We start from the raw sequence: 21,345 nt of genomic DNA, 5'->3' as shown, positions 1-21,345 counted from the left end.
AGGTCTTTCTTAACTGAGCAGAAGGGCAAAGTGTGTCAGCTCCTAGCTCTGGTTTTCTCGTGATTGGTTTGGTCTTTTGAAGAGATTTCTTCTTCTTCTTCTTCTTCTTCTTCTTCTTCTTCTTCTTCTTCTTCTTCTTCTTCTTCTTCTTCTTCTTATTCTTCTTCTTCTCCTCCTCCTCCTCCTCCTCCTCCTGCTTCTGCTTCTTCTGCTTCTGCTTCCTCCTCCTCCTTCCTCCTCCTTCTCCTCCTCCTTCCTCCTCCCTTCTTCCTCTTCCTCTTCTTCTCCTTCTCCTCTTCCTCCTTCTTCTGCTTCTGCTTCTTCTTCTCCTTCCTCCTCCTTCTTCCTCCTCCCCTTGTTCTTCTTCCTCTTCTTCTTCCTCTTCATCATCACCACCTTCATCATCATCATCGTGATAATCGCTGTTACTACTACTTATTTCTGTATAATGCTTGATCTATCTATATGTGTGCTGCACACCAGAAGAGGCCATCAGATTCTGTTACCGATAGCTGCGAGCCACCATGTGGTTGCTGGGATTTGAACTCAGGACCCCTGGAGCAGCAGACAGTGCTCTGAATGGGAAACCATTTCGCCAGCCCCAAGAGATTTCTTTTCAGAGACAGAAAAGCCTATGGCCCAGGCTTCCCTGAACTTCCCAGCTCCACCTCCCAAGTGCTGGGATTACAAACATGAGTTGCCATGCCTGGCTGGGAGAGATTCTTGTCAGTCTGTGTGGCAGAAGCACTGTGCTCTTGCAGGCCACCTTTATGGAGACATCATGGATAAAGCAAGAATCCCCTGGATCCCGTACAGCATTGGCTCTGGGCCCTTTCCTGCTCACTCCCTCAGTTCACACGGACTCCTGCTGATCTCCTTGATGGATGATACACGTGGACATGCTGTGTGCTGTTCTTGTTTGTTTATATGACTGGCATCGTGGATCACATTCCACAATGTGCTTCCCATAACAATATGGGCTCTTCCTCTGAGGATGTAGGAACTTACCTCTGCCTCATATCATATCATTTTCAAAGCATATGCACGACACAGGGTATTCAATATCTCCTCCCATTTGAACATTGGCAATTTCCCATTGGTCCACAGTATAAGAAGTGCTGTGTGTTGAGCACTGCCCATGGCTGGTGATGTTGGTGTGGAAAGGTTGTGGAACCTTTAGCAGGTGGAGCCTCACTGGAGGAAGTGTGTCACTGGGGTCAAACCTGAGCGTCAGTAGTCTGGTCTGGCTTTCTTTCTGCTCTCTGCTCTCTGACTCCAGAGGCAATATGACCTGCCACCCCCTGCTTCTGGCACGGTGTCTACCTACCACAGCACATTGTGTTTCCCAGACTAGGAGCCAAAGGCAACACTCCCTTAGGTGAAATCTTGTCAGACATTTGGTTGCAGCAGAGAGCAAAGCAACTAATACAATGCTCACCTACAACCCAACTGATCAGAGAAATGAAAGCCAAACCATAACAAGGTACGATTCCACTCACACTCACTGGGAGAACTTCTTCTTCTTCTTCTTCTTCTTCTTCTTCTTCTTCTTCTTCTTCTTCTTCTTCTTCTTCTTCTTCTTCTTCTTCTTCTCCTCCTCCTCCTCCTCCTCCTCCTCCTCCTCCTCCTCTTCCTCCACCTCCTCCTTCTCCTTCTCCTTCTCCTGCTTCTGCTTCTTCTGCTTCTGCTTCTTCCTCCTCCTCCCTCCTCCTCCTCTTCCTCCTCTTCCTCCTCCTCCTCCTCCTCCTCCTCCTCCTCCTCCTCCTCCTCCTCCTCCAAGTACTGGTGAATATGTGAATAAACTGGAACTCATATCCCGCTGCTGATGGGAAGGGAGGTGACATAGTTGTCTGGAGCAAGGTGTGTCTGTTCTTCAAAACAGGTATGGTTGAGATGGGGCAGAGCTCACTGTCACATGTGGGGCTGTGGGTTCAAGCCCCACAACATCTCCAAAACATTGCAGCAGACACTCAGACAAATACTTGTGTACTCACGATCATTGTTTAATGTTTATATATTCACAACAGCCAAGAGGCAGAAGCAACTCACATGTCCATCAAGAGAATGCATGAGCAGAAGGTGCTGTGTACATTCAGTAGTTAACCTTCAAAAGGCAACATCAGGGGCTGGAAAGATGGCTCAGTGGTGGGGAGTATTTACTGCTCTTATAGAAGATCAGGGTTCAGGGTCCGGATCTCATACTGGATGACTCACAACCACCTGTAACTCTAGTTCCAGGGGAACTGATGGTCTCTGGGTTCTGAAGGCACCCACACTTATGAGTGTCTATGAGAGAGAGAGAGAGAGAGAGAGAGAGAGATGTCTATGTATGTTAGACATGAGTGTGCATATGTGTGTGAGATGTGTGCATGCATATGTACATGTACACATATGTGTACACACATGAGTGTATATGTGTGCGCACACGTGCATGTATGTGTGAGAGGTACATGTATGCATGTTTGAATATGTATGTGTGTGAGAGACAGATATGTGCACGTGTGTTTCTGTATGTGTTTGCATGTTTGAGAGAGATGTGTATGTGCATGTGTGTGTATGTATGTGTATGTGAGGGAGAAATGTGTGTGTGTGTGACAGAGAGAAAGAGATGTATGTGTGCATAAGTGTGTATGTATGTGAACATGCATGCACATATATGTATGTGTGTGCATAATTTTAAAGAAGCAAGCCAAAAAACCGATCTAAACTTTCTATAGAAAAGAACCAAGCCAGGCAATCTTGAAAAAGGGCAGCGTGGAAGGACTCCCTCCTCCTAATTTCCAGCAAAAGCAGCAGTGCTTGTGTGGTATTGGTGAGATAAACAGATGTGGGTCAAAAGGAAGCTGCGAGTTCAGAGTTAGAGCCACGCATTGACTTTCAGTAGAACAAGGACGGGGAGGGCAGGGATCAGGCCCTGCAGCAAGGGGCTCTAGAACAAGGCCTCCTGTCTGAAGATGAACTTTGACCCATACTTGTATAGAGTGAATTTCTGTATTTACATCTTTATTTTTGAATTTAATCTTTTCGGTAGAGGCAGGCGTGGAGACAGGACTCATTCACGTGCCACAGTGCACTTGTGGAGGTCAGAGGACAACTTGTGGGTCTTAGAACTTTCTTTCACCACGTGGCTCCTGGAGGTGGAACTCGGGTCCTCAGGCTTGGTGGCACGTGGTGTTACCTGCTGAGCCATCTTGCATGCTGACCGTGTGCGACGTGACTCGCATTGAACCATGGATCTAAATGCACAACAAAAAACTACGTTTTAGAAGCTTAAGAGGGAGGCTCCTTTGCTTTGTTTCTGTATTCAAGACCAAGTCCGTGTGCCCAGCGCAGGCCTGAAGCTTGACCCTTGCACACACAGCAGAGTTGTTTTGTAACGACAAATCTTACTATGAAGCCAGGCTTGGCTCACTCAGTCCGCTTACCTCAGCCTCCTGACAGGCTAACACCAACACAGCTGCCTGATCTTCTATCTACCATTTCAGCGCCAGCACCGGAAGTCAGAGCTCACACGTTAGCCAAGCGCCAGACTGCAGCTACCTCCCAGAGCTAACAGGAAAGCTAAAGAAAAAAAAATCTTAGTTTAGAAGGAAAATTCTTAGCTCTACCTAAACGTAAAGTCATAGTTCATGGAAGGAAAAAAGGAGGTAGGACTCCAAGACTCAGTTGCTCGCCTTCCAAGAAGAAAAGGAAGGCAGGCTGTAACTTTAATTTTTTTTCAAAACCTGTTTTTAATGGCGGCTCTTAAACGCTTTAACCTCCCTTATAGCCCACCACCCACCAGAGGTAGTGAAAAAGAAGGAACACAGGGGAAGTGGACCTGTTTAGAAAGGTTCTTTGGAGCAACTCCCATGTGTGTTGTCTGGAAATCGGCAGCTCGTTTCACAGGTTATCAGAGGCAGTTTGGTCCACCTCACGGAAATACTGGATCAGCAGCAGTGGCATGATCTAGCAGGGACAGTCAGGCCTCAGCCTCAGCTTGAGTCAGCAGGGGGGACCGGGAGGAACGCCAAGAGAAGCTCTCAGCTGTGCCTCTCTCAGAGAAGGAAGATCAGTGAAGACATGAGACCCACTATTGTTGCATAGCTAGCTCTCTAAGCAAGCCTAGCTTAGTCCCTGTCACTATCTGTTGAGTCCTATTTATACCCTCCAAACATCACACGTCCTCCACGGGCCTTGCCTCAGCTGACATCACTCTGCCCATCAGGTCAAGTCTGCAGAAGTGGTAAGAAACTGCAGCACACCTACTAGAAGTTTTCTGGTGATTTTTCTCTCTATGGAGTCCAGACAAATGCAGCTCAACTACACAAAGTAAGGCGGACTGATACATGTGTGTTCTTAGAAAAGAATCTTTCATCTGTGTCCTTTCACATGCGTGCTTTAGCAGAACATCCTTTCTCCTGTGTCTTCTTCAGCTAAATGTTCCTTCATGAGTCTGCCTTAGTCTTTCACCTGTATCCACCTCAGTTAAACGTCACTTCGTGTGTTTGCCCCAAAGAACCCTTAAGTTTCCACTTCAACAGGCGATGGACCTGAAGCAAATGCACAAACCCACAGACCTGCTATTCTGATTTCTGTGCATCATGTGCAAAGACGTCTCTAATTCTGTGCTGAGGAGTGAGCAACAAGGCAAAGGTAGGAGGTTATGAACACGCATTTCACTAAGGAAGATGGTTCACGTGCAGATCAGAGCTCGGAGTGGTGACTAACAATAGTCCTTGGGGGAATACAGGCTAAAACAGCAGGGAGATAGCCCCGTTAGCTGTTAGCTGTGTAAAACGAAAAGCTGAAGTCCTGACAACCCCAAGTGTTGACAAGGAAGCAGCACACCGAGGTTCTCTGGAAAGCTAAAGTCTTGACAATCCCAAGTGCTGACAAGGAAGCAGCACACTGAGGTTCTCAGAGTGGCCAAGGAGGATGTGTGGGGCATGTGGAGGTCAACCTTGTGAAGGACAAAGTGTGATGGAGGGCTGAGGTGCCACAGGCTCCTGAGTCTCCTTGAAGAATCCTGATCTGCGGGAGATGGGATTATTAAAACACCGGTGAGACAGCAAAAAGGACCGGAGGCCAGGGCGATGGCTGCTTCCTCCCCTCCCCCAACAAGGAAGCCCTGACAGGTGACTATACTCCCCCCACTACTTCTGAGTTACCTCACCAGGTAGGGTTTTCATTGGAGCACCATGATAGTATGGTGAGACATGATTGGCAGAGGATTTAGAGACTTGGGATTGGCTCAAACACTGTATGTGCTGCACAATAAGCTGCACCCTAATGCTGGTCTCTGGAGTCTCATTTCTGGGGATTTGTCATGTGACTCTGTCACCTCTCACCTCTCACCTTAGTCGTTTCCCACAGGAATGCAAATTGGACCACAGTGTCTCTGTTTCTTATAAAAGTTAAACAGTCCTTCAACCACAATCCAGCAATCCCACTTTCCAGTATTTAAGTAAACAAAAAACCCTCAGCTTTCCTCAAAATCTTTAAGTGAATATTTATAGAGAAAGGTGTGTTACCTGGGGAAGGATAGACAGCTTAGCATATGTAGGGAATGGAGTGTTTGGTGGGAAACATGAACTGCGGATACGGGAAACTCCACAGATGAACCTCGGATGTGTTACTGCAGGTGCAGGAAGCCAGAGTCAAACGACCATGTGCTGTGTGAGCCCAACTCCATCAGGTTCTGGAACATCTGGGAACAGATCTTCCCTGGGGCTGGAAGGCAGTGGCCCTGGGGCTGGAGGGGCGGGGGGGGGCTCCCTGGGGGCACACATGGGCTCTGGGGATGAGGGGCTTGTTGTTTATTTCGATTGAAGTAGAAGTCGCAGAACGGTGTTGTCAAAATTTGAGGTGAACATGAGGCAAATACATATTTAACTTTAAAAATGTATTTACTTATTCGTGTGGGTCTGTCTGTCTGTCTATCTTTCTGTGTTTGCCACTGTGTGCATGCTGAGGTCAGAGGACTAGTTTTTTTGGGTTTCTTCTATCCTTGGGCCTTTACATGGTCCTGGGAATTCAATTCAGGTCGTCAGGCCTATGAGGCAGGCACCTTTACCTGCTGAATCAACTCACTGGCCCCAGTCATAGTTTCTTTTTTGCGAAGATCTTAGTGCAAAATGCTATAACTAGTTAGGAAAGCTCTTGGCAATTTAAAAACGATAGAATTAAACGTACAGTTATCTAATTACCCAGGAACTCCAATACTCACAGGTATTTATCCAAAAGAATTCAACATGTGTCCTCAAAAAGCCGGGCTCACAGGGAACAGGCAGCAAACACTGGCGACTTAAGCAAAGGCGGGTGAGCTCACACATTGGACTCTGTACTAAAGAGGGGCGAGTGGCTAATCTATGCTGCAACATGGCTGGGTCTCAAACACTGGGCAGAGCAAAAACCAGCCACAAAGCACCGAGACTGTGAAGGGTCGAGCAGGCAGTGCCCGTGAGGAGAGAAGTGAGCATCTGCCTAAGGAGGAGTCTGGGAGGTGACAGGGTATGGAGAGCTACACTGACACTTCCCCCAAAGAGTACATGTGCCGAAGGGGTTGGGGATTTAGCTCAGTGGTAGAGCGCTTGCCTAGGAAGCGCAAGGCCCTGGGTTCGGTCCTCAGCTCCGGAAAAAAAAAAAAGAGTACATGTGCCTGTAGCCTCCTCTGGATGAGTGACAGAGCCTGGGTTGGGAGCCGAGGGGAATGTGACACAGGGCACTTTTTAGGCTAATGGGGTTGTTTGTATTTAGTTTGGAGAAGTTGAAACTTTGGACACTGCACAGAAAAACTACAACAAAAAAATAAAACAAACAAATGAACAAGTCTAGCAAACCTCTGAGCTAAACACATAACAGTGTAGTCTAGTTCAGATTAAACTCCATCTTAACACAATAGAATATAAAATACAAACTATAACGCTGCAAAAAGCTCAATGCGGGCATCATATTTAAAAAGTAATTTTAAGAATCTGCTGGGTGATGGTGGTGACGCACACCTTTAATCCCAGCATAGATAGAGGCAGGTGGATTTCTAGGAGTTTGAGGCCAGTTGGTCTGCAGAGTGAGTTCTAAGACAGCTAGGGCTACACAGAGAAACCCTGTCTCAAAAAACCAACCAACGGGGCTGGAGAGACAGCTCAGCAGTTAAGAGCACTGCCTGTTCTTCTGGGGGTCCTGAGTTGAAATCCCAGCAACCACATGGTGGCTCACAACCATCTGTAATGGGATCTGATGCCCTCTTCTGGTGTGTCTGAAGACAGATACAGTGGACTTTAAATAAATTAATCTCTAAATAAAAACAAAAACAAACAAACAAAAAAAACCAACCAAACAAACAAAAAACCCTTTAGTTGGGCTGAAGAGATGGCTCAGTGGTTAGAGTACTGGCTGCTCTCCTAGAGGACCTGGGCTTGATTCCTAGCACCCACATGGCGGCTCACAACATCTGTCACTCCAGTCCCAGATGACCCAATGACGTCTTCTGGCCTCTGTGAGCACTAAGTCCACATGTAGTGCTCTTATATACATGCAGGCAAAACACTGATACATATGAAATTGAAAAGAAATAAATCTTTTTTAAAGAAGAGTCTTTTATTGTGACAAAAAAATATTCCTAACATAAAGCCAGCTATCCTAACCTTTTGTCTTTTCCTACAATCCTGAGGATCAGGTGCAGGGCCTCCTCAGACTAGGCTGGCGCCCACCCTGAGCTCACCTGAGCCTCACCCAGTCCACCAACCATCTTTGGTAAACAGCCTCATGTACAGTCAGTCACATGGTGCTTTGTGGCCCAAATCCTTTAGGTTCCCGAGTGGAATTGCTTCATCCACAAGACAGCAGTTGCAGCTTCCATACCCAGTCTCTGCCTACCACCCCTCCCCACCACTTTCTGTCTCTTTGGGTCTGATGGCTCTGAACACCACGGGCTGGCCCATTTCCCTCATATTCCATCAACACGCAACCGAGTATGTCCGTCATTTTCAGGGCTGAGCCGTATGCGGACTGATTTCTCCTCCTTGATATTGGGCATGGGGAGGCGGCTGTGTAAGCAAGAAATAAGGGATGTCTTTCCTCACTTTCCCTGTTCTTCTGGGCACTGACCGGCCTTGCAGCTGAAAGGGATTTTTGACAGTGACCTTGGCCATGCAAAGCCGCCTTCTGTCCAAAGGACGAAATGAAGCGGTGACTCTAAAGCCCTGTGGGATCCTTACACAACGCTCACTCCTGGCCTGGTTGGCTCTTCAAGTGGCCCTCTGCCCTTTGGGGAGATGGGGCAGTGGGACCAGAAAGCCCTAGGGAGAGGCTGCAACCTGTGACTAGCCCCCAGGGAGAAGAAGGTGCAACCCTTGCCTACAGCCAACCCTTTCTGGGCGTAGATTGGCAGTGTTAAACACAGTGTCACTTAAGTAGCTGAATTTTCTCTGGCCTGCCCCATCGCCACCTCCTCACAGTCTGGGCTTCAACCCCCTGCAGCCATACGTGACAGTTAGTGACACCCCTGGGGAGGTCCGGGGACTTAGGAACGCCTCTGATGGGCTGCAAGCTTGTGTTCTCTGTTCCACTCTAGAACAGAAGTGGTTCTAACTAGTGTAGCCCGGTGGGTAGGGCTTTTCAGGGAGGATCGAACAATGAGTCGATTCCTCAGGGCGCGCAGACAGGTCCCAGTGCAGTGCCCCTCCTCCCACACACACCCGAGCAAGGCTGTGGGAACCAGCTGGAGCAAAACGAAGCTCAACCCTGAATGCATCTGCTCTAGTCGGCTCCGGAAGCTTCAAGCTCCGATCTAGGTTTTCATCCCCATACCTTCAGAGCCAGATGGAGACCACACACATCCCCCACCGTACACTCCCCTCTGTCACGAACACTGGTTAATCTTCTTCCCCACTCTCCCAGCAACAGGAAACAATACTCAGAGGCCTTTCCCTCACTGGACAGGCATAGGGAGGGGTCATTTCCAAAGACACTGGCTTTCTGCAGCACCTCTGGGTTTTCAGGTTTTCTGAAATAAGCCGCAAGTCTTTCACTTAAAAAAAAAAAAAATCGCTGGAGAGATGGTTCAGCAGTTAAGAACACTGACTCGCCTTCCAAAGGTCCTGAGTTCAATTCCCAGCAACCACATGGTAGCTCACAACCATCTGTAGTGGGACCAGATGCCCTCTTCTGGTCTGTTTGAAAACAGCTATGGTGTACTCATATAAAATAAATAAATAAATAAATCTAAAAAAAAAAAGAGCTTCCAGGGACTAAGTCACTACCTAAAGACTATACATGGACTGACCCTGGACTCTGACCTCATAGGTAGCAATGAATAGCCTAGTAAGAGCACCAGTGGAAGGGGAAGCCCTTGGTCCTGCTAAGACTGAACCCCCAGTGAATGTGATTGTTGGGGGGGAGGGCGGCAATGGGGGGAGGATGGGGAGGGGAACACCCATATAGAAGGGGAGGGGTTAGGGGGATGTTTGCCTGGAAACCGGGAAAGATAATAATAATTGAAATGTAAATAAGAAATACCCAATTTAATAAAGATGGAGAAAAAAATTCATTTTCGGTGCATGTGTGTTTTGTCTGCATGTCTGTGCACTGCACTATGTGTGAAATACCCAAGGAGTCCAGAAGAAGATGTTGGCTCTCCTGGAACTGGAGACACAGATGGTTATGAGCTGCTGGGTGGGTGTAGGGAAGAGCAGCCAGTGCGCTGAGCCATCTCTCCAGCCCAAGCCGCGAGTCCTGAACGTCTCACTGTGGCTACTTACCCACCGCCTTTGGTCTACTCTACTACTGTGGTCTCTGCCTTCACACTCTGCCGTGGTTACACGGGACTTGCCCCCAGACACGCCCTGCTTCCACTTAGGACACTGCAACTCACCACATGCTTACCGGAAGCCGGTCGAGGCATTTCCCTTCCCAAGCAGGCATCGGTCCGTCCGCCATTACCTTGAACAGCTTTTCACTGTCTGTGATGACGTCACGAGGCACCACGCGTTCCCAGGGCTGTGCCTGGCACCGTAGCTTTCTCTCAGGCTGGTCACAGCAGGCCTCCTTACCTGTATGTGTCTATCATGCGTTGATGTTTTGTCTGTATGTATGTCTGTGTGAGGATGTCAGGTCTCCCGGAACTGGAATTACAGATGGTTGTGAGCTGCCATGTGGGTGCTGGGGTATCAAACTCAAGTTGTCTGGGAGAGCAGCCAGTGCTCTTAACCACTGAGCCGTCTTCCCAGTTCACGATTCTGTAACATTTATACTTTCTCTTCTTAGAACTGAATTTCATCCTGTCTAAATGTCATCCACCCTTTGGGATCCAGTGCAAAGGTGACCTTTAATGTAACATGCTGAGGCTTGGAGTGGACTCTCCTCAGCGACTTGTTTCTCCTCCTTCCAACACTGTTATGTCTTTCTCCTCCGATGCTAGCTGACAACTGCTGTGGTATGGCCGTGCTTCGTGCTCCCAAAGCTTCCTGTCCTGGGACCTCAGCCCTCAGGGTGGTGATACCGGGCAAGGGTCCCTTTAAGAGGTGGAGCCTAGAGGGAGCTGGTGAGGCGAGTTGGGAAAAAGGCTCTAGGAAGGGAAGGGAAGCTCACATCTCTCTGGGTTCCAGTCTTGCCCTGTGACCTCTTGGTCCCCTATGTGTTCCCAATGCATGAGGTAACGAAGCCAAGAGGGCCCATTGCCAGTGTCTGCGCCATGCTGTTTGGACTTTGAACCTCCCAAACCGTAAGCTAAATGAAGCTCATTTCTTAGCAAGGAGCCTGCCTCACTTTTTTTTTTTTTTTTTTTTTTTTTGGTTCTTTTTTTCGGAGCTGGGGACTGAACCCAGGGCCTTGCACTTCCTAGGTAAGCGCTCTACCACTGAGCTAAATCCCCAGCCCCAGCTAAATCCCCAGTCCCCCTGCCTCACTTTCAAGTACAGCACCAGGAGAGCTGGTACTGCAACCTCGGGTGTCTGTTTGTACACACGCTGCCTACCTCTGCACGGGACTGTACGCTCTGTGAGGAGAGGAATGATGTGTGTTAAACGTGACTCTGGCACTTAGGTCAGAATCTAATTATAGCTGCAGACAGCTGTGGGAGAAAGGTCAACTTCCCCAGTGGTGAACTCTCTGAGTAGCAATGACAACCTACAAATAAGACCGTGGTACGGTAGTCATCTGACTATATGCTGGGGTGACCAAATGTTTTCTAATTGAATTTGAGGCCTACCACAGTATGCCAGTTGTGTCTAGTGCTATAAAACCATTCAAAAACCCCGGGCTAGGGAAGTCGTGGACCTTAGTGTTGATTTGCTAAATGGTCACAGTATCTGCCTTAGGGTTTCTGTTGCTGTGAATTGGGGAGAAAAGGGTTTATTTGGCTTACACTTCTGCACTTCTGTAGTCAAGCCAGGACAGGAACTCACGCAGGGCAGGAACCTGGAGGCAGGAGCTGATGCAGAGGCTATGGAGGGGTGCTGCTTACTGGCTTGCTCCTCATGGCTTGCTCAGCCTGCTTTCTTACAGAGCCCAGGACCACCAGCCCAGGGATCACACCACTTACAATGACCTGGAAACGCCCCCAGCTCCCATCAATCACTAATTAAGAAATTCCACAGATGAATTTTAAGGAGGCATTTTCTCCTTTCAGATAACTCTAGCTTATGTCAAGTCGACACAAAACTATCTGGTACAGTGTCAAACTGTATTCTTTCTTTTTTTTTTTTCTTTTTTTCAGAGCTGGGGACCGAACCCAGGGCCTTGGGCAAGCACTCTACCACTGAGCTAAATCCCCAACCCCGTCAAACCGTATTCTAAATACTTAAATTCATACCCATCCATCCCTGCTGCATTCAGCCTTGGTAGGAGAAGCTTCTTTTTCCAATGGATTCACAGCTGCTCAGACTAAGGAGAAATGACTGTCGAGTGCTTGGCCCTACAAGAGATGTCTATATCAACTCTTCATGGACGGAGGGGCTTATGACGTCCCCTTTCCTATGGGACTATTGGTGGCTAATAGTCTATCCTTGTTATTTTATTTTTTTTCTTTTTTCAGAGCTGGGGACCGAACCCAGGGCCTTGCGCTCGCTAGGCAAGCGCTCTACCGCTGAGCTAAATCCCCAACCCTGTTATTTTATTTTTTTAAAGATGTATTTATTTTATGTATATGAGTACACTGTAGCTGTCTTCAGACACACCAGAAGAGGGCATCAGATCCCATTACAGATGGTTGTGAGCCACCATGTGGTTGCTGGGAATTGAACTCAGGACCCTCTTGAAGAGCAGTCAGTGCTCTTAAACGCTGAGCCATCTCTCCAGTCCCTCATATACTTTTTTTAAATAAAAAAATAATCCACTGAGTCCAGTTTGTACTGTCAATACACAGCTGCAGGGCAAACCTACCAGGGGAACTCCTAAGGAAAAATGTTTCTCTTCTAAGAGCCTCCAGTTGTCAATGGTTCTTTAGATGGGGGTTTGGTTCCTTTGTCTTTCCGTGCTCCATGCTAGAATGTTGAGTGTCTTGATCTTGTACAGGTGTCTTTTTTTTTCCTTTTTGAGGTTTTAATACAAACCACAACTGCTGTGCGTTCATGAGTGCAATGGTCTTGCTGCATCTGGAAGACACCGCCTTCCCCAGTTTCCGGCTCTTACAATCCTCCCGATGTAGATGTCCCCTCTCTGGCACCCTACAGACACTTATTCTCTGAATTTTGATTAATTATGAGTTTCTGCATTAATTGTCATTCACTGCACAAGGGAACTGGAGAGGTAAGCCAGTGGGTTGCACTAATCTAGGCGTCCATTTAACAAAATAGTAGTAGTAGGTTGATCTATGGGACCTACAGGTTCCACAGTTGGGTTCTTGGTCAGATTTACGCTACTGGGTATGCAGTTTTCCAGTGGAGAGCACCTTAAATCAAACCACAAAGCAGTTAGTCACCCCTGTAACGTTCATGGCACCATTGCATGTCCATGGACACGTCTTGCTGGGACACTCATTATTATGGTTCACAGGGCTCACAAGCTGGGTGCATCTGTTGATAACTCCTCCCCCAGCACTCTCCCTAGCATGCCCTACTATTATGAAAACCAGCCGTCAGGGAAGAAGCACCCTGGTTAGTACCAGGTTGATTTTTCTAAGTCCTGTGACCAAAACGTATGGTGTTTTTAGTCATAGAGTCTCACCCCCAAGTTCTGGCAAACACCCAAGAGCAATGGCAGTAGCCTGCCTTGTTTTGGAGGGCTTCAGCACGTCTGTGACCAGCGACTGGAAGGAGACGTCCCATGCCTGGCACTGGGCTTTTTATTTGACAGCCCATGGCTTTTTGCCCACTTCTTTTCTAAGAACAGGACATGAACTTCCCTTTGCAAAGTGACAAAAACGTCTCTTGTGATGGTGTCCCCTTCCTCCTTCCTAGGAGGAAAGTGACTCTTGTTACAGGAGAGTCAGGGCCCACGTTGCATACACGTAGACACGTATGCAACCTCTCTCTACCGTTCCCAGTTACACTCCACGGTCACTCGAAGCTCAGCCTCTCACTTGCTTTGTTAAATGGCACACATTACCTGATCTAATTGTCACACATAAGTATGACTAAAATGGCACATCTTTCTCCTGTTAATGCTTAGAGTTAAAATTTGTTGCTTGTATTAGTTGAGTCCAGAAGGGGTGAGGAAATCTTTTTCTTCTTGTCCATCAATTTGCATCTCATTTGACCCCTGCCCTGAAGTAGGCCCTGTTATTATGTTGTCCTTACCTCACTGATGATTAAGCAGGCAGAGGTAGTATAAGAATACTTTTTCAAGTTTCACACTGACCAAGACACAGTGACAGTCGCACAGTGGCCATTACTCTGTGGTCATCCCACCATTGTGATCACTACAAAATGACTACCACACAGCGGCCACCACACAGCGGTCCACACGCTCACAGTTGTCATCACATACAGAACATCACAGTGGTCATCACACTGTGACTACCAGTTACCCCACACGGAGGCCATCACCCAGTGATCATCACCCAGTAGCCATCCCACATTAGTCATAACACAGTGGTCACTATATGGTCACCGTTACACAAGGATCATTACACTGTGGCTATGTACATACTAGTAAACAGTATCATTAGAATATGGTAAATGACTACCCAAAGAGTACACATGGACAGACCCATGGCTCCAGCTGCACATGTAGCAGAGGCTGGCCTTGTTGGGCACCAATGGGAGGAGAAGCCCTTGGTCCTGCTGAGGCTGGACCCCCAGTGCATCGGAATGTCAGGGAGGGTGGGAAGGGGGGTTGGGGAGGAGGAAACACCCTCATTGAAGAAGGGGAGGGGGATGGGATAGGGGGCTTATGGCCAGGAAACCAGGAAAGGGAATAACATTTGAAATGTAAATAAAAAATATCCAAGAATATGGTCAATGTGAGCATGTTTAAGTCAGATGAATTAAGATTTTTTTTTTCTAGTACTCTGGAGAGATTTTGGAAAAAAAAAAAATCGAACCCCGGATCCCTATGCCCAGATCACACAGCTCTGTCTCCATCTTATGTTTAACAGAGACTGAAGAAGTAACTCTCCCAAGTCATCACCACAGCCACAAACAACAAAACCGAAACACACATCCAAAACGTAACAGAGCTGGGTACCAGAGGGCATCCCTCAGGAGTCAGAGACAGACGGATCTCTGTGAGTTTAGCCTAGTCTACAGAGCAAGTTCCGGTCTAGACAGGGCTACCTGGGAGACTCTGTTTCAGAAAGAAACAACCCCCCACCCCCACCCCCACAAAACAACAACAAAAACAAACTATAACAACAAAACTCTTTTTTTTTAATTTTATGTACACTAATCACTGTCTTGAGACACACCAGAAGAGGGCATCAGATCCCATTACAGATGGTTGTGAGCCACCATGTGGTTGCTGGGAATTGAACTCAGGACCTCTGGAAGAGCAGTCAGTGCTCTTAACCACTGAGCCATCTCTCCAGCCCTTCTTTTTCCTGTTAGACTTGAATTTTGATTTCACGCATTTTAACACGGTTCCTGTTGATACTTTTTGGTTTTTCAGAGACCATCTATCACAGGACACAAAACAACATACAATCCATCATAATCCTGTCACCTTGTGCCCATACAACCATAGAGACAGAGGAGTACTGCTGCTAAAATTGCCCAACTTCCAGGGACAGACAAAACCTCAAACACCCTAATGCTCCGTCCAGGGAACTGTGGTCCGAGCGTGTGGTGCAGTTCACCAGTACGGACACCAGAGGGCGATTTACCCTTAGGAAGACGACTCTCCATTAGGCTGTCAGCACCATCAAGGCCATTTGGGATGATAGATTGCAGAAAGTTGGTGTGTACAGAATCTTCTGACAACGGCTTGTCCTGGGCCGGGTTAACTGGGACCCAGTAATGTAGAACTGTGCTCTCACACTGCAGCTTGAAGCTCCGTGAGTACTGAGGACAAAGATGACAGGTTACTTCTCAACTCTCCATCCCAGCACAGATGCTTTGGGTGTGGTCCCACGTAGGGACCCGAGAGCCGCACCCTGGGGGCATTTGGAAGCTTCGAGGTATTATTTTATTTGTTTGTTTAAGTATTATAGTTCATGGGGTCCTGAGACTGGATTGGCCTCCCTGCTTCTCCTTGGGAAGCTGACCTCAAAGGTCAGCACTCACCTTTGGCTTAGGAGACAATAGAAGGGCCTGAAAAACCTGCCTGCTTCTCCTCTCTTACCTGCCTGCTGCACTGTGGAGAAAAGGGATCTAAGGACAAAGCTGACAACAGATGCAGTCGGGACAAAGTCAAAAGCGGCAGGTAAGTCCATCTCTCCGTTTCTCCCACCCCATATCTTTAAGCAAGGCCAGTTCCTGTGCCCCAGTAGCCCTTACAGAGACTGCACAGGATGGAATCTTCCATTGGGAACTGCAGGAGAAGTTCTAGCATAGTCCCTAGGTGCTCGACCCCTTCAGACTAGTCTACTTACCATCCCTTCTCAATCAGACCTGGCCCACCACCCGGGAGTCACTTTCCCAATCCAGTCCAGACATCCCTCTGCCTCCAGGGGAACCTGGGGTATGCAGACCTGAGTCCAAAGCACACAGAAAGAGAAACACTGGTAAACATCTCCCTAGGAATGTCAATTTTATTACAATCCCAGGAAGGTCAAACGAAATTATAGGTGGAAACAAACAGGCCACACTATAGGGATGGGACCCTGGGGACCCATTTTAATAGCTGTATCTATCAAAGGCTTCCAGTCAACCCTTGTTGAAAGCTGAAAAACACCTCAAGCTCCAGATTGTGATACTTCATATGTGTGTGCAGTGTGACCCTCAGTCCTGTTGACATACTCTAAGGGTATGTGTTGGGGGGGGTGACTTGTGTCTGTCCAGCAGCCCTTCACCTTTAGAGGGACAGCAGTGGGTGTAACACCTTAATGGCATTTCTTAGAGAGAATATGGACACTCCTGCAGTCACTAGCAGTTGGGGTGAACTCACAGGCGGGTGGAGGGCTTGTCAGCACCCTGACATTTTTTTGCCATCGTTCCAGGAAACTGCACTGGCTGCAGAAGGTTCCTGGATGATGCTGGACAGAGAGCTATGTCTTCACTGAGACAAGCTGGGCTCCTTTCTGCTGATGATCCAGTCTCCCGGCAGGAGGTGGTTGGAAGATTGTACTTGACCTGAGCCGCACACAACCTTGTCTCTCCTCCAAACATCCAGGGATTGGTTTACCAATATTGGCTTTCCCAATGTTGAACATGTCCGTATGTCTGCAGTACACTCAGCCTAATGGCACTGGGAGAATTGGGTCATCCTGAAGGGAGTCCATCAGTCCGAGACATTGTGAGTCTCAGCTTTCTTTACTTATCTATATGTAGGGTCCTTCTGCCAAAGAGGGCACATCATCATATGACTGGAAGCATTGTCCCCAAGTGGCATTGTATTTGCTACATGGGAGCCCCTGCTTCTTATAAGCATTTCCTTGTCCCTCTCCACACCTTTCCTCCCTCACCCACCTGCACAAACATCATGACCAAGAAGCAAGTTGGGGAGGAAAGGGTTCATTCAGCTTACACTTCCACATTGCTGTTCATCACCAAAGGAAGTCAGGACTGGAACTCAAGCAGGTCAGGAAGCAGGAGCTGATGCAGAGGCCATGGAGGGATGTTTCTTACTGGCTTGCTTCCCCTGGCTTTCTCAGTTTGCTCTCTTATAGAACCCAGGACTACCAGCGCAGGGATGGCACCACCCACAATGGGCTCTCACACCCTTGATCACTGAGAAAATGCCTTACAGCTGGATCTCACGGAGGTGTTTTCTCAACTGAGGCTCTTTTCTGTGATAACTCCAGCTTGTGTCAAGTTGACACAGAGAAACCAGCCAGCACCCCACCTGATGGCTTGCTCTGGGTTCTCACCCAACCCCACTCGGTTCCAAGGTCATTCACATGGCCGCTATGAAGCCTGGTTGCTTGCCCATGCTGTGCTCTTGTCCAGCTTTCCCACCACGTCCAATGCCTCCCTGGGTGCTGTGAATCTGCAGACTGGGTGACTGGCTCCCGGGACACATGCGCCCACGAGATGTTGGTTCACGATCAGTTGACCCAAGCAGAACTTCCAACCAAAGGTTCTGGTTCAGGCCACACTTAGCACTTCAAGCAGCATCCTCAAACCTCCCCATGGTTGGGCTGCATCAGCTCCATCTTCATTTTTCCTCAGACACTCACTGTTTGGACTTCAGGTTGAAATGCTCTTCAGTCCCCTTGGTGGTGACTGGGGTGTCTGTCCCGCATCTTGGCTTGGATACTGTGTGCAAACTCCTTGTTTTAATACTTCTTCCTTTTGTTTTTTGGTCTTTTAAGACAGAGTCTTACTATGTAGCCCTGGCTGTCCTAGAACTCACTATGTAGACCAGAGTGGCCTCCAACTCAGAGGCCTGCCTATGTATGCTTCCTGAGTGATGCATTTAAAGGTGATTACCTCCCACCCAGCCCTACTTGCATTCTAGCTCTAACTCCCCCTGACCTATCTGTCCTGGGGCAGCTGCTGTCGTGCACAGGTTGAGTGGTGTCAGTGTTGGCCCAATCTCTCCCCCGGCTGGCTACATCTCCTCATGGCCTCAACAGACAGCTTTTCCAAGTGATTCTGCATCACCACAGTCTCAAGTTACTTTTCCACTGCTGCGTTATGACACGGTGACCGAGGCATTCTGTCCAAGAGTTTATTTGGGGCTTACAGCTCTAGAGGGTTAGACTTCATGACCGTCATGGGGGAAAGTGCGCTCGCTGGAGCAGTAACTGAGAGCTTACACTTTGATCCACAAAACAGACTTAACTGGGAATGGTGTGGGCTTTCAAAAACCTTAAAGCCCACCCACCAAGTGACACACCTTCTAACCCTCCCAAACAGGTCCACTCACTGGGGACCAGGCATAGAACTATCCTGATCCGTCCACGGATAGCCAGGAAAGTGACTTGTGGGGCTGAATTGGGAAGCCTGAGAGAGAACGGTGTAAAGCAGCCAGGACGAAAAGCCCTGATTTGGGGGTGGTTTCCACAGGCCCTGCCCTTCATGGAAGTCTGCGTTGATGCACACACTTCTCCTGGTCTCTACTGGAGCACCATTTAATCTGTCTGTAGAACCTCCACTCCCAAGCCTACAACAGTGTATGCTCAGTGGTTAACTGTATCCTCACACACAGCCCTGCCCATCCCATCGGCTCTGAAGGACTGGGGCTAAGGACATTGGGTCTTTTGATTGTGCACCCTGCGTGTGGAGGCCAGAGGTTGACATTAGGAGTCTCCCTCAGTCATTCTCCCTCAGTCATTCTCCATCTCAGTTTCTCAGACAGGCTCTCCCTGAACCGGAAGGTCACCATTTGGCTACAGTAGCTTGCCAGTGAGCCCCAGAGCGCCCCCTGATGCTCTTCTCCAACGTGGCATCTCAAAGCAGGTCCTTGTGCCTGCAGGCAGAAACTTCCCGACTGAGCCACCTCCCCAGGCCCTGCTCACATTTTTAAACGTTTGCTGTAGTTACATTTTGCCTCCGTAGGAAAAGACAGAGATTAATGTTGTTTCCTGATGAGGAGAGGCACAGGAAATTCTGAGGTTATCCCTAGAACCTGGAGTGCAGATTATAAATGGTTTTCCAATCAGTCGAAGCCCACGTAAGCTGTAGGGCAGCCCAGCAAGACAATTCTGGTTTCCTCTAACGGGTGAGGTACCCTAGTGAGCTATGGGAGAGGTTGTAATCTTTGAACCTTTAAATAACAATAGCAAAAATCTAGTCATTAACTGTGCACAGTAAAGTGCCTGACTATAATGATTAGTGTCATATCTTTAAAGTGCTAGAACAAACCGCTTGAATGTTTTCTCAAAAAAGAAATGGCAAATCACTGGGTAGGCTTTACTGACTTAAACATTATATAACGCACATAGAAACACTACATCTCTCATAAACATATAACTTTTACATTGTTATGTGTCAAATTATTTTTAAAAGAACAGACAAGACAGCAACAGGCCATTACTTTGATAAAATGTGACAGACACCACTGTTCTTGACCATCGGACTAACCAGCCCCTTCCCTCAGCTTCACGGAAGAACTTGTGCAGGACACTGTGCTGTGGTTGTTACGAGAACGTTGGAGATAATCCACTACCTGGTGCTTTGCACGTGTTGGCTTTTCTATAATGCCCAGTGACGTCCCTCAAGAGTCCTGATAGAAGGGCATGCCGGAAGCGAGAGGCCAGTGGCTTTCCTGAGGACACGAACCAGAACACAGACCCACACCTGACTGACACTCTGCTAAGGATGGCAGGGTTTTATCATTTGGTTAATTGATAAAGACAGGTCTTTCCTTTACGGCAGTGGTTCTCAACCTTCCCAGTGCTGCGAGCCTTTAACACAGTTCCTCATGTTGACCCTAAAATTATTTCTGTTGCCATTTTATAACTGAGACTTGGCTACTGTTACAAACCATAGTATAAATGTGTGTTCTGATGGTCTCAGGTAACTCCCCCCAGAGGAGTCGTGATCCACAGGTTAAGAACCACTGCCCTACAGGATGCTATCAGCGAAGCTTTTGAGATAGAGAGGGGAGTTATGGGAAAGTGTGTGGAAGCTGATTAGAATTCTGAAGGGATGGACTCACTGACCACCAAGCAAGATGGATACTGTTTGAAACAGAAATAAAAATGTCCTGAGTGGGAGGTTGGGTGGGTGACCTGAAGCAGCACAGCTCTGTTCCTAGCAGGTCCTTCAAGTAATGAGTGAAGGCAAACAAGCAAGGGTCCCTGCCTGGCCCAACCTCGGGGCTTCCCTGTTCCCCAGAGCCCTCTCTTGGATTAGCGCAGACACAGCTTGTGTGAGTGCTCTGAGGACCCAAGGGCAGCTTGTTCCTGAGGATAATTTGAAAATAACCCTCATAATCATTCAGCCCAATTCATAATTGTTGAAGGGTCTGAGGAATTTCTTGTGTATCTGTGCAAATGTTAGTGCTATTCTGAGGGGAAAAAAAGGTACAAATGCCGGCCTACTGGGGTAAATCAGGAAGCATCTTACTGGCAGGCACGGTAGCACACGTCTGTAATCCCAGCAGTGAGGGGGAGGGGAGGGTAGAGCCTGGAAGATCAGGAATTCAAGGCCATCCTTGGTTATATAGAAAGTTCCAGGCCAGCCTGGGGTTCATGAAATCCCTTCTCATAGAAACAGAACAGTTCACCCATGGAGAATGACTACGTATATACAATCCCATTAAGACAGAAAACGGTTTCTGGAGATGAACCCGACGGCCATCTCAAAGGGGCTCAGCTGCTTTTGGGTGCATTCAGTAGCTTGAAAAGACCAGGGCGACTGATCTCAGGAAGAAAATGGACGGAGAGCTCCGTGTGGCCGGTGTAGCCACAGGTGACAGACCTTTTCCTCAAAGAGAAAGGGTGCTTGACAAGCACAGAGCTCATGTTATGTTATAGCCAGAACAAGGGAAACATGCAAACTTCCTACTAATTAAGAAAAATGCTTTTTCTAGCACAGAAGGGAGGAAGTGCTGTCTCCCTGACAGCACCTGTGGCCCGGCAGGTGTAGAACTGACCGGGTTCTCAAGATAGAAAAGGACCCAAGGCCTTGCTCGCCCAGATGTTTCAGAATCATCTGGGCCTTGTCTACGCCACCTGGCTCAACAGTCTAGGGCCACAGCTTAACCTGGAACCAGAATTCTGGTCCCTCGTGCTGGGACCTCACTCAGTGGTATACAGTCTGTCTAATCTACACCAGGGCCTGAGTTCTACCCCAGTGACACCCCCCCCCCAAAAAAAACTTCATTGTTTAAAAGTTGCAATTCCTAAAAGATTTTATGTTTATAAAAAACGCTCGTCACAAA

The 21,345-nt window shown here is 48.0% G+C and overlaps 1 long non-coding RNA gene across 4 annotated transcripts; it reads right to left on the bottom strand.

Moving 5' to 3' along the window:
- Positions 1 to 2,977: 2,977 nt before the first annotated feature.
- On the bottom strand, positions 2,978 to 10,002 carry LOC134483046 (uncharacterized). 4 transcript variants are annotated; one of them, XR_010059874.1, is made up of 4 exons: positions 9,865 to 10,002; positions 6,209 to 6,285; positions 3,426 to 3,561; positions 2,978 to 3,236 (listed from the first exon to the last, which is right to left on the bottom strand). It is a non-coding gene; the product is annotated as an uncharacterized LOC134483046 (long non-coding RNA). The 4 variants fall into 4 exon arrangements; XR_010059876.1 differs by lacking the exon at positions 6,209 to 6,285 and having other exon boundaries at positions 9,854 to 10,002; XR_010059875.1 differs by lacking the exon at positions 6,209 to 6,285.
- Positions 10,003 to 21,345: the final 11,343 nt, after the last annotated feature.

This window comes from Rattus norvegicus, chromosome 18, assembly GCF_036323735.1.
Source record: "Rattus norvegicus strain BN/NHsdMcwi chromosome 18, GRCr8, whole genome shotgun sequence".
Lineage (NCBI taxonomy): Eukaryota > Metazoa > Chordata > Mammalia > Rodentia > Muridae > Rattus > Rattus norvegicus.
This window is presented reverse-complemented; position numbering and strand designations above follow the sequence as displayed.